A 9,329-nucleotide genomic window follows, 5' to 3' on the forward strand; every position below is an offset into this window, starting at 1 on the left:
TTTTCCCAAAGTCAACAGATCAAAATTGAGATAGCCATTTTCTTCCGCATAGTCGGAAACCATAATAACCATGTCTTTGGGATGACTTACTCCCCCATAGTGCCTGAGGGAGGGGCTGCAAGTTACAAACCTTGACCAGTATTTACATACAGTTGTTTAACAGCAAAGCAACAAGTCTTTCTCGTTTTTCAAAGTCTTTGACCGCAACCTAATTTGATGGAGCACTTTTATTGGCTTAATGTGTTGAAACATTCACTTGTAATGTCTGCCCAGACAAGTTGAAACGCTGACCATTTATTACCTAGAGACTGGTATTTATGCCCGCCTATTGAAACTAAATATGCAACAGTTTAGGATTTTAATGTAAAACTGATGGCAACAATAGAAGAAACGAATAAACTGATGAACTGTCTTTTATAAGTTAATTAGGAAAATAACTTGAAGGTCAAATTGTTCCTTTCAAAACCCTCTACAAGTTCGTGTTAAAATTATTAAACTTGAACCGTTTTCTTAGACAAGTTGAAATAGTATTTGCACTAAAAAGTATAACTTAAAAAGCCCAGAACAAAAGAAAAAAAGAAGAAATAGCAGGCAACTTTTAGAAGAAACGAATAAACTGATGAAAATATCTTTCAAGTTAATAAGAAAAAAAAAATTGAATGTCAAGTTGTTCCTTTAAACCCTCTACAAGTTTGTGCTAAAATTATTAAACTTACACCGTTTTCTTAGAAAAGTTGAAATAGCATTTGCACTAAAAAGCTTAACTTAGAAAGCCCAGAATAAAAGAAGAAGAAAGAAGCTAGAAACCAAAACCAATGCCTTTATGCGCCTGTTGTCACCAGACAAGCCAAAATACTAAAAATGGAAGAGATAGCCGGGAAGTTTTCTATCCCATTCCCCCTTAAGCGCTTCTTGTAAGAACTGTTTAAAAAACAGGAACTGATCGTTTGAATATATTAATTGTCTATTTGTATATTTAATAAGATACGGCAACGTCATCTTCTTAAATACAGTACCTTTAATATGAACAGCTTTAAACCATACCTAATAGCCGACTCCTTCTTAACATTGCAATATGGACCGAACCCTGGCTTATTTTTATTGTGTAAATGTCCTACCCTTAGCAAGTAAAAACTAAAGAAATATCGAAAGACCTAAAAAAAGCCCAAAGAAAATAATGGCAGTTTTGTATATAATTTTACACGAAAGACGTGGTTTAAAAAAAGAGCAAAAAACAACAACTTTTAACAAAAAATGATTCTACTGTACTAGTTCCAAGCTCCTATCTACAAAAATGTGGAATCTTGTATTTTTTGCCAAAGTATTTTTAGAACCCCTCATATGCGTAATAATCTCTGTTCGTTTCAAGTTTTAATGTTACTCCTTACTTTCAATTGAAAAATCTTTTTCATGTTTATTTTTCCATTGTTTTTTTGATAATAATGCTAGAAAATCCTGCGTCCTTTTCATTGAATATCTCTTCCCCCATGACATATTCCTCCAAAGAAAGATCCTCCCAAATAGCACCTTCCCCTCAATCCCACCCCAAAACCGGAAAAATCCCCCTGAAAACGTCTCTACATTTCCCAGTAACCATTTTAAAAGAATCGGCTTGTTATGCTGATTCCAAATATATAAATTTATAAAGTTTAACGATACCCATCTAAAGCTACGCGCATGAGAAAAATTTTGTGATTTTCAAACAGGACTACCCTAAATGTTAAAAGATCTTAATGAAAATCAAATCATCAGATTCAGTGTAGTCGAGAACTCTATTGTAGAAGCATCTAGCTGCCATCTGTAAAAATGTAGAATTTTATATTCTTTTTATCAAAAAAAGATCACAGATTTGTGTTTTATAGTTTATTTTTTTGTTGTTTTTTTCCCAGAGGTGATCGCATCGAAACAATAGTCCTAGAATACAGGGAAAGGGCTCATTCAAATGGAAATTGAAAGCTCTAATGTTTTTTTTTAAGTTGCCAAAAATGGAGTGCAACTAGACCCCCTTTCACTCCCATCCCCAATCTTTCCTAAAAGTTGTTTTATCTAAATTTTGAGACAGCCATTTTGTTCAGCATAGCTGAAAGGCTTTTGGAGATAAAACGACCTTCCGCAACTCCTAGGGAAAGGTTGTCTGGAGAGAGCTTGAATTTCTACAAATTTTTCAGAATTACCTCCTTCCCCCCTCCCAATAGAGCGGATCTGTTCCAACTATGTCAATCACGTATCTAAGACTTCTGCTTATTTTTCCCACCAAGTTTCATCCCGAACCCTGATTTAAAATAAGAGCTTTGAGACATGATATACTTCTAAATATCAAATTTCATTGAGATCCGATCGTTCGTTTGTAAGTTAAATAATACCTCATAAGAAATTAATTACCCCCCCCAGCTACCCCAAAGAGAGTGGACCCGTTCCGGCTATGTCAATCATGTATCTAGGACTTTCGCTTATTTTTCCCACCAAGTTTCATCCCGATCCCTCCACTCTAAGTGTTTAGCAAGATTTTAGGTTTCCCCTTTCAACTCCCCCCTCTTAATGTCACCAGATCCGGTCAGGATTTTAATAACAGCTTTAAGACAGGATATCCCTCCAAACATCAAATTTCATTATGATCTGATCAACCGATCTCACTCCCCCTCAGATGGTCAAATCGGGAAAACGACTATTTTTAATTTAATCTGGTCCGGTCCCTGATATGCCCGCCAAATTTCATCGTCCTAGCTTACCTGGAAGTGTCTAAAGTAGCAAAACCGGGACCAACTGACGCACCGACAAAATTTACGATTGCTGTATGTCACTTGGTTAAGACCAAGAGCCATAAAAATAAATAAAACAAAAGAAATTGCTGCTACTTAAAATCTGTCCCGAGCTTATACTAAATAATCTTACTAAATTTACAATTTGTTTAATTCTCAAATCATTGCTAATGAGGAAGGTGTCTTTAAAACTTATTTCATTGACGGGTATCAACACTAAGGCTGATTAGAGCAGAATCAAAAAAATTAAGCACACTATTTTAATTTAATGTCTCGATTATGTCATTTTTGTGCTATTGCAGGGTTTTTTCGAAATTCTGGTGGATTCTGCCCATGGTAATTTCCGCAGTTACGTGGTATTTGATAAACCCTTCTTTGACGAGTAACTGTGGTGTTGTTAAACAGTTCGTAATAACAACCTGTAAGTAAGGAGCGACCCACCTCAGTGGCAAACGCAATTCTAAAAAAACAGAATTTTGATACCAATAGATACATCAAAAGAATGAGAATTTTATGCTGACTTCAAATATGTAAGTTCTATCAGGTTACCCATCAAAAGTTACTGGCCTGAAAATATTTGACTTATTTTCGAATAGAATGGGGAAGCATTCCCTAAAAGTCCTAGAATCTCAATGAAAGTCAAAAAACTAAAAAAACTAAACAAGTTTAAAATATCCACGTCCCCTTTTCGAATTGTTCAAGTTAAAGTTAAGAAATTTTAAGAAAAGGGCATTTGAAGGTATATTATATTTAATCATATTTGTTTCAGCCATTGTAAGATTTTGTATTTCCTTTGTGTTTAATATGAATTAACTCAGATAAAACAGTTTTTGAATGCTAACAAATAGCACGATTAAATAGGCATAAAGTTTTTTTCTATTTATCAATTTTATAGAAAATGTAGATCCGTTGATATTAGCGTGAAATCAATTCATTGTCCTTTTCAACACATGAATGTAATTGTGTCCTTTTCCGCCGCTTTATGATCTGATTAAATAAAAAAAAAAACAAGTTTTTTTAACTGAAAGTAAGGGGTGACATTAAAATTTAAAACGAACAGAAATTACTCCGAATATGTCAGGGGATTTTCCTCCACAACGTCCCGCTCACACTAACTCAAGAAATGGTCAACGTAATGGGTGGCAAGGACTCGGGTGTGTTCAAATACTTCAAGGTCCTCATCCTACAGGGTCTAATTGCTGCCCGCAAACATTATGAACGACTACTAACTAATGTCGAAATTATGACTCTCGGTAATTGTTATTTCGTATTCATCTTATTTGTAGTGCTTAGTTTATTTATAATATTATTTATTAAAACTACTTCGTGTATGTAAAATATTATACATTTGTATTTGTATAACAATATATATATATATGTAAATTACGGCACGCCCGGGGCCCCTTCCTTAGATTTCTAGCTAACGCCATTCCCCTTTCACCATTAAAGGGAAAACTCTGGACATTCTTTGTTTTCATCCTATAAGGTGAAATGTAGACACTTACTGACCTTAGAAAAAAAATAGACATTTCGAGGAAATGACTGGCTTTTTCCTTACATGGCAACAGTGGCTTTTGATTTGACTGAGTTTAAGAAGGGGATGTTGTACAGAAGGGCTAAATTTTTCATTTTTTCTATATTGATCAATGATACCAAAAAGTGCACTTTCTGTAAAAATACTCCTCCCGCAAGGTATTTTTCAACATCAGGTAAAAATTTTAAAAAGCCACCCAAGACTTTCGTTTGGATTTCGTGATTAACTCTCCCTGAAATATTTCCAAGAAATCTAAAGAAGTATAGAATATTGTTCTCCGACCCTCAGAGAAGTAATTTGATGTTATGCAGAATTACGATTCAAAATTGTTCCCAAGAAGTTTACTTTTTCCTTCTAGGTTATTTTTGTGGAAAAAGTGATTTCTTTTTAGATAACTTCTAGTAATTATACAAACTTAGCAGGGACTTTTCTACCCCGTTTCACAAATCCGATACTCGGAAGCATTTCCGATTTTTGATATAAAACTGAACAAGTATGATAGCTGTAGTGTTGCCCTCCAACGCAAATAGTTATGCGAATCAGAAAATTAAAACATGAAAAATGACATGCTTATGAAAAACAATCAGAAATTAAATTGATGAAAGCTTTTTTGAGTGAAAATAAAGTATAATAGTAAATAATCAAAACGAGCAGAAACTATTCCGTAGATTAGGAAACTATTCCGGGCATAATTTATTATTTTCTTTTTATAAGAGTTGCTTATTAGTCTTTGAACTAACGAAATTCATTTGAAACGCCGAAATCACATCTAACTCTCTTTCAAACGAGCAGAGCGATAGCATTGCTTACAACTAAGTATTCTCTTTTTATGGCACTTGGTATTAACCAAGTGACATATAGCAGTCGCCAATTCTGTCGGTCTGTCGGTCTGTCTGTCTGTCGGTCCCGGTTTTGCTACTTTAGGCACTTCCAGGTAAGCTAGGACGATGAAATTTGGCAAGCGTATCAGGGACCGGACTAGATTAAATTAGAAATAGTCGTTTTCTCGATTTGACCATCTAGGGGGGAGTGGGGGTCCGGTTAATTCGCAAAAAATAGAAAAAATGAAGTATTTTTAACTTATCAACAGGTGATTGAATCTTAATGAAATTTGATGTTTGGAATGATATTGTGTCTCAGAGCTCTTATTTTAAATCCCGACCGGATCTGATGATATTGGGGGGAGTTGGAGGGGGAAAACCTAAAGTCCCGGTTTTGCTACTTTAGGCACTTCCAGGTAAGCTAGGACGATGAAATTTGGCAAGCATATCAGGAACCGGACCAGATTAAATTAGAAGTAGTCGTTTTCCCGATTTGACCATCTGGGGGTGGGGGGAGTGGGGGCCGGTTAATTCGGAAAAATAGAAAAAATGAAGTATTTTTAACTTATGAGCGTGTGATTGGATCTTAATGAAATTTGATGTTTGGGATGATATTGTGTCTCAGAGCTCTTATTTTAAATCCCGACTAGGTCTGATGACATTGGGGGGAGTTGGAGGGGGGAAACCTAAAATCTTGGAAAACACTTAGAGTGGAGGGATCGGGATGAAACTTGATGGGAAAAATAAGCGCAAGTCCCAGATACATGATTGACATAATCGGAACTGATTTGCTCTCTTTGGGGTAGTTGGAGGGGGGGGGAGTAATTCTTAAAAATTAGAAAAATGAGGTATTTTCAACTTACGAACGGGTGATCGGATCTCAATGAAATTTGATGTTTAGAAGGATATCGTGTCTTAGAGCTCTTATTTTAAATCCCGACCGGATCTGGTGATGGGGGCGGGGAGTTGGGAGGGGGAAACCTAAAACTTGGAAAACACTTAGAGTGGAGGGATCGGGATGAAACATGGTGGGAAAAATAAACACAAGTCCTAGATAGATGATTGACATAAACGGAACGGATCCGTTCTCTTCTGGATAGTTGGGGGGGGGGATTTCTGAAAAAAATGAGGTATTTTTAACTTACGAACGGGTGATCGGATCTCAATGAAATTTGATATTTAGAAGGATATCGTGGCTCATAGCTCTTATTTTAAGCCCGACCGGATCTGGTGACATTGGGGGGGGGAGTTAGGAGGGAGAAACCTAAAAATTGGAAAACACGTAGAGTGGAGGGATCGTGATGAAACTTGGTGAAAAAAAAACACGAGTCCTAGATACATGATTGACATAACCAGAACGGATCCGCTCTCTTTGGGGTAGTTGGGGGGGGCTAATTCTGAAAAATTAGAAAAAATGAGGTATTTTTAACTTACGAACGGGTGATTGGATCATCATGAAATTTGGTTTTTAGAGGGATATCGTGTCTCAAAGCTCTTATTTTAAATCCTGACCGGATCTGGTTACATTGGGGGAAGTTTGGGGTGGGGAAACCTAAAATGATGGGAAACGCATAGATTGGAGGGATTGGGATGAAACTTGGTTGGAAAAATAAGTAGAAGTCTTGCATACGTGATTTACATAATTGGAACGGATCCACTCAATTGCGGGGGGGGAGGGTAATTCTGAAAAATAAGAAAAATGACGTATTTTTAACTTACGAAGGAGTGATCGAATCTTCATGAAACTTCATATTTAGAAGGACCTCGTAACTCCCGATCCCGACCAGATCTTTTGACATTGTGGGGATTTGGAGGGGAAAATCTTGGAAAAACCCTTGGAGTGTAGGAATCGGGATGAAGCTTGGTGGATAGAATAAACAAATGTCCTTGATACGTGATTGACAGAATTGTACTGGATTCGCTCTCTTTGGGGTAGTTGGGGGGAGGGGTTCAGTGATTTGGCGAGTTCGGTGCTTCTGGACGTGCTAGGAAGGTAGGCGTGTATGAAAATTGGTAGGCGTGTCAGGGAGCTGCACATTTTGACTTGATAAAGTCGTTTTCCCAGATTCGACCATCTGGGGGGCAAAAGGGAGAGGAAAAATTAGAAAAAATTAGGTATTTATAACTTACGAGTGGGTGATCGGATCTTAATGAATTTTGATATTTAGAAGGACTTTGTGACTCAGAGCTCTTATTTTAAATCTTGACCGGCATTAAGCCTCTTATTTTCCTTTTTAAATCAATCTATTGATTCATAGAATTTTGTTAGAGCTCATATCATATGATATCTTGGCTCTTAGCTCTTCTCGCCTCGTCACAAGTGCCATATGAGCTCTTAGCTCTTGTTTTATTTAAACCAGCTGACTTTACATTAATAAGCTTGAAAATTAAACAAGGATTGAATATTTAAAATGACTTTGATTTGACTCATTTTAAAAGAAGATGATATAAAAAGATTCCCTAAAAAAGTTGTTTTTAGGGAATATTTTAATCTTCGCAGCTAAAAATGGGACACTATGTAACAACAGGATCCTGATTTTATTGATAAAATTTCAGAATCAGATCTTGGTTTTTGCCGCATAAGGCTGAGTGACCTTGCATTGCGATGAATAATAGTACCAGTTTACAAAAATTTAGTGCTTTGGGGGTCAAAATGTATTCTTCAAAATCGGGTGAACAGTAAATTTATCTTTTTTCAATTTTTTTAGAAAACTTAAGAAAAGCTTAGTTTGGTTAGAAAAGTTTAAATGAAGAGGCCGTTTTTTTTAAATTGTATTTTTTTTTTTTTTTGGAAAAACAACTCTGGGAATTTTCGAAACTATTCCAGCCCCGCCCCAAAAGAGCATCTTCCAATTTCTTGGGGGAAATCTATAAAAAATTCCACAATTTTCTTGCATTTGTTGTTTCATTCATAGCTTAGATGAAATAGTAGTTAATGTGCCATTCGTATGCCCGTGTTTGATATTTTTCTTTTTTTTTATTAAATATAAAAACATGTGCTGGATTTTGGAGTTGTTCTAACAAACCAATAGCTTTCTTGGTTTTTTTTTATTTTAGAACAGAGGTGATTTTAGGGGAAGACAGAGGAAACACTTACCGCGGGTGCAGAAATTTTGGGGGGAGGAATATTTAATAAATAATATAACGGATAATCATTTTGTAATATTAGAAATTTGGTTTTTATGAAAATCAAGTAGATGGTGTAATTGGCCGTAAGTATAAGCAAATTGAATCCGAAACTATATTTTTTCACATATCATCACCATCATTCTTTGAAAATAAAAGTAAGTAGACCAAATTTAACTAATTTTAATTCTGTTAGAATTAATTGTGCAAACCGAAGATGAAAGGGTCTTGCAAACGTAAGAGGGAAAAAAAAATTCCTCATTATTCTCTCTTGTATTTGTGATAAGATAAGGTTTATTGCAAAAAGCCCAGGGGCCATAACAACACACAATACAGTCTGCAAACAGATTTCAGGAACAAAATACAACTTTAGATGATATATATCAAAAAAGGAAAAAGAAAAAATAAAAACAAAAGACAAAAAAAAGAAATAAAAAAGAAACACACCAAGGTTTATCATATTAACCAACAAATACCAATCATAATAAAATTCAAAACCTAAGAACTGTAACAAGCTATCCCCTCAAAAATGATTCCCTATCTTTAATCCCTAAACGAAGAAACTTACACAACTGTTTAATAGCATATGCGTTCATCTCAGCCATCCGCTCATTTTACCAGCACTCACTCCCTAACACTCGTCAAAAAAAATTCATTCCCCAACCCAGACTGCTCTTCACACTGGGATACAACCAGCTCTAATAAATTCCTTCTCCATCTATTTATTTCCCGGGACCAATCCCTACTTTTCCTAATAGGACAAAAATGCTCACATTCATTTTCCAAACAGACATTCTGACCTGGTTCACTTATAAGGGGTTCATCAACCTGCAACTCGTCCTCTTCACTAGTATATGCATTGAAGTCCCCTAGAAAAACAAAACTACGGCAAAGGTACATTCTTTTATACATCCGTGTTTCATATTTAATCAATTCCAATTTATCTACACGGCTGTAAGATCTATTATTCGGAGGCAAATAATCAACAAACACAACATGGTGAACGTTTTTAAGTGACAATATTAACCATAATAAATTTTCAGACTCAATTTCTAGCCTATGAAATAAATCAAATACGCCCTTCCTTAC

At 35.6% G+C, this 9,329-nt stretch overlaps 1 long non-coding RNA gene across 1 annotated transcript in view; it reads right to left on the bottom strand.

The window, feature by feature from the left end:
• LOC136036037 (uncharacterized) overlaps positions 1-9,110 on the bottom strand; it is a 35,492-nt gene extending 26,382 nt beyond the window's left edge. The window contains exon 1 of the long non-coding RNA XR_010619611.1: positions 9,014-9,110. This is a non-coding gene — a long non-coding RNA (uncharacterized LOC136036037). The remainder of the gene's footprint in view (positions 1-9,013) is intronic.
• Positions 9,111-9,329: the final 219 nt, after the last annotated feature.

The sequence above is a fragment of the Artemia franciscana genome, chromosome 15 (genome assembly GCF_032884065.1).
Source record: "Artemia franciscana chromosome 15, ASM3288406v1, whole genome shotgun sequence".
Taxonomy (NCBI): Eukaryota; Metazoa; Arthropoda; class Branchiopoda; order Anostraca; family Artemiidae; genus Artemia; species Artemia franciscana.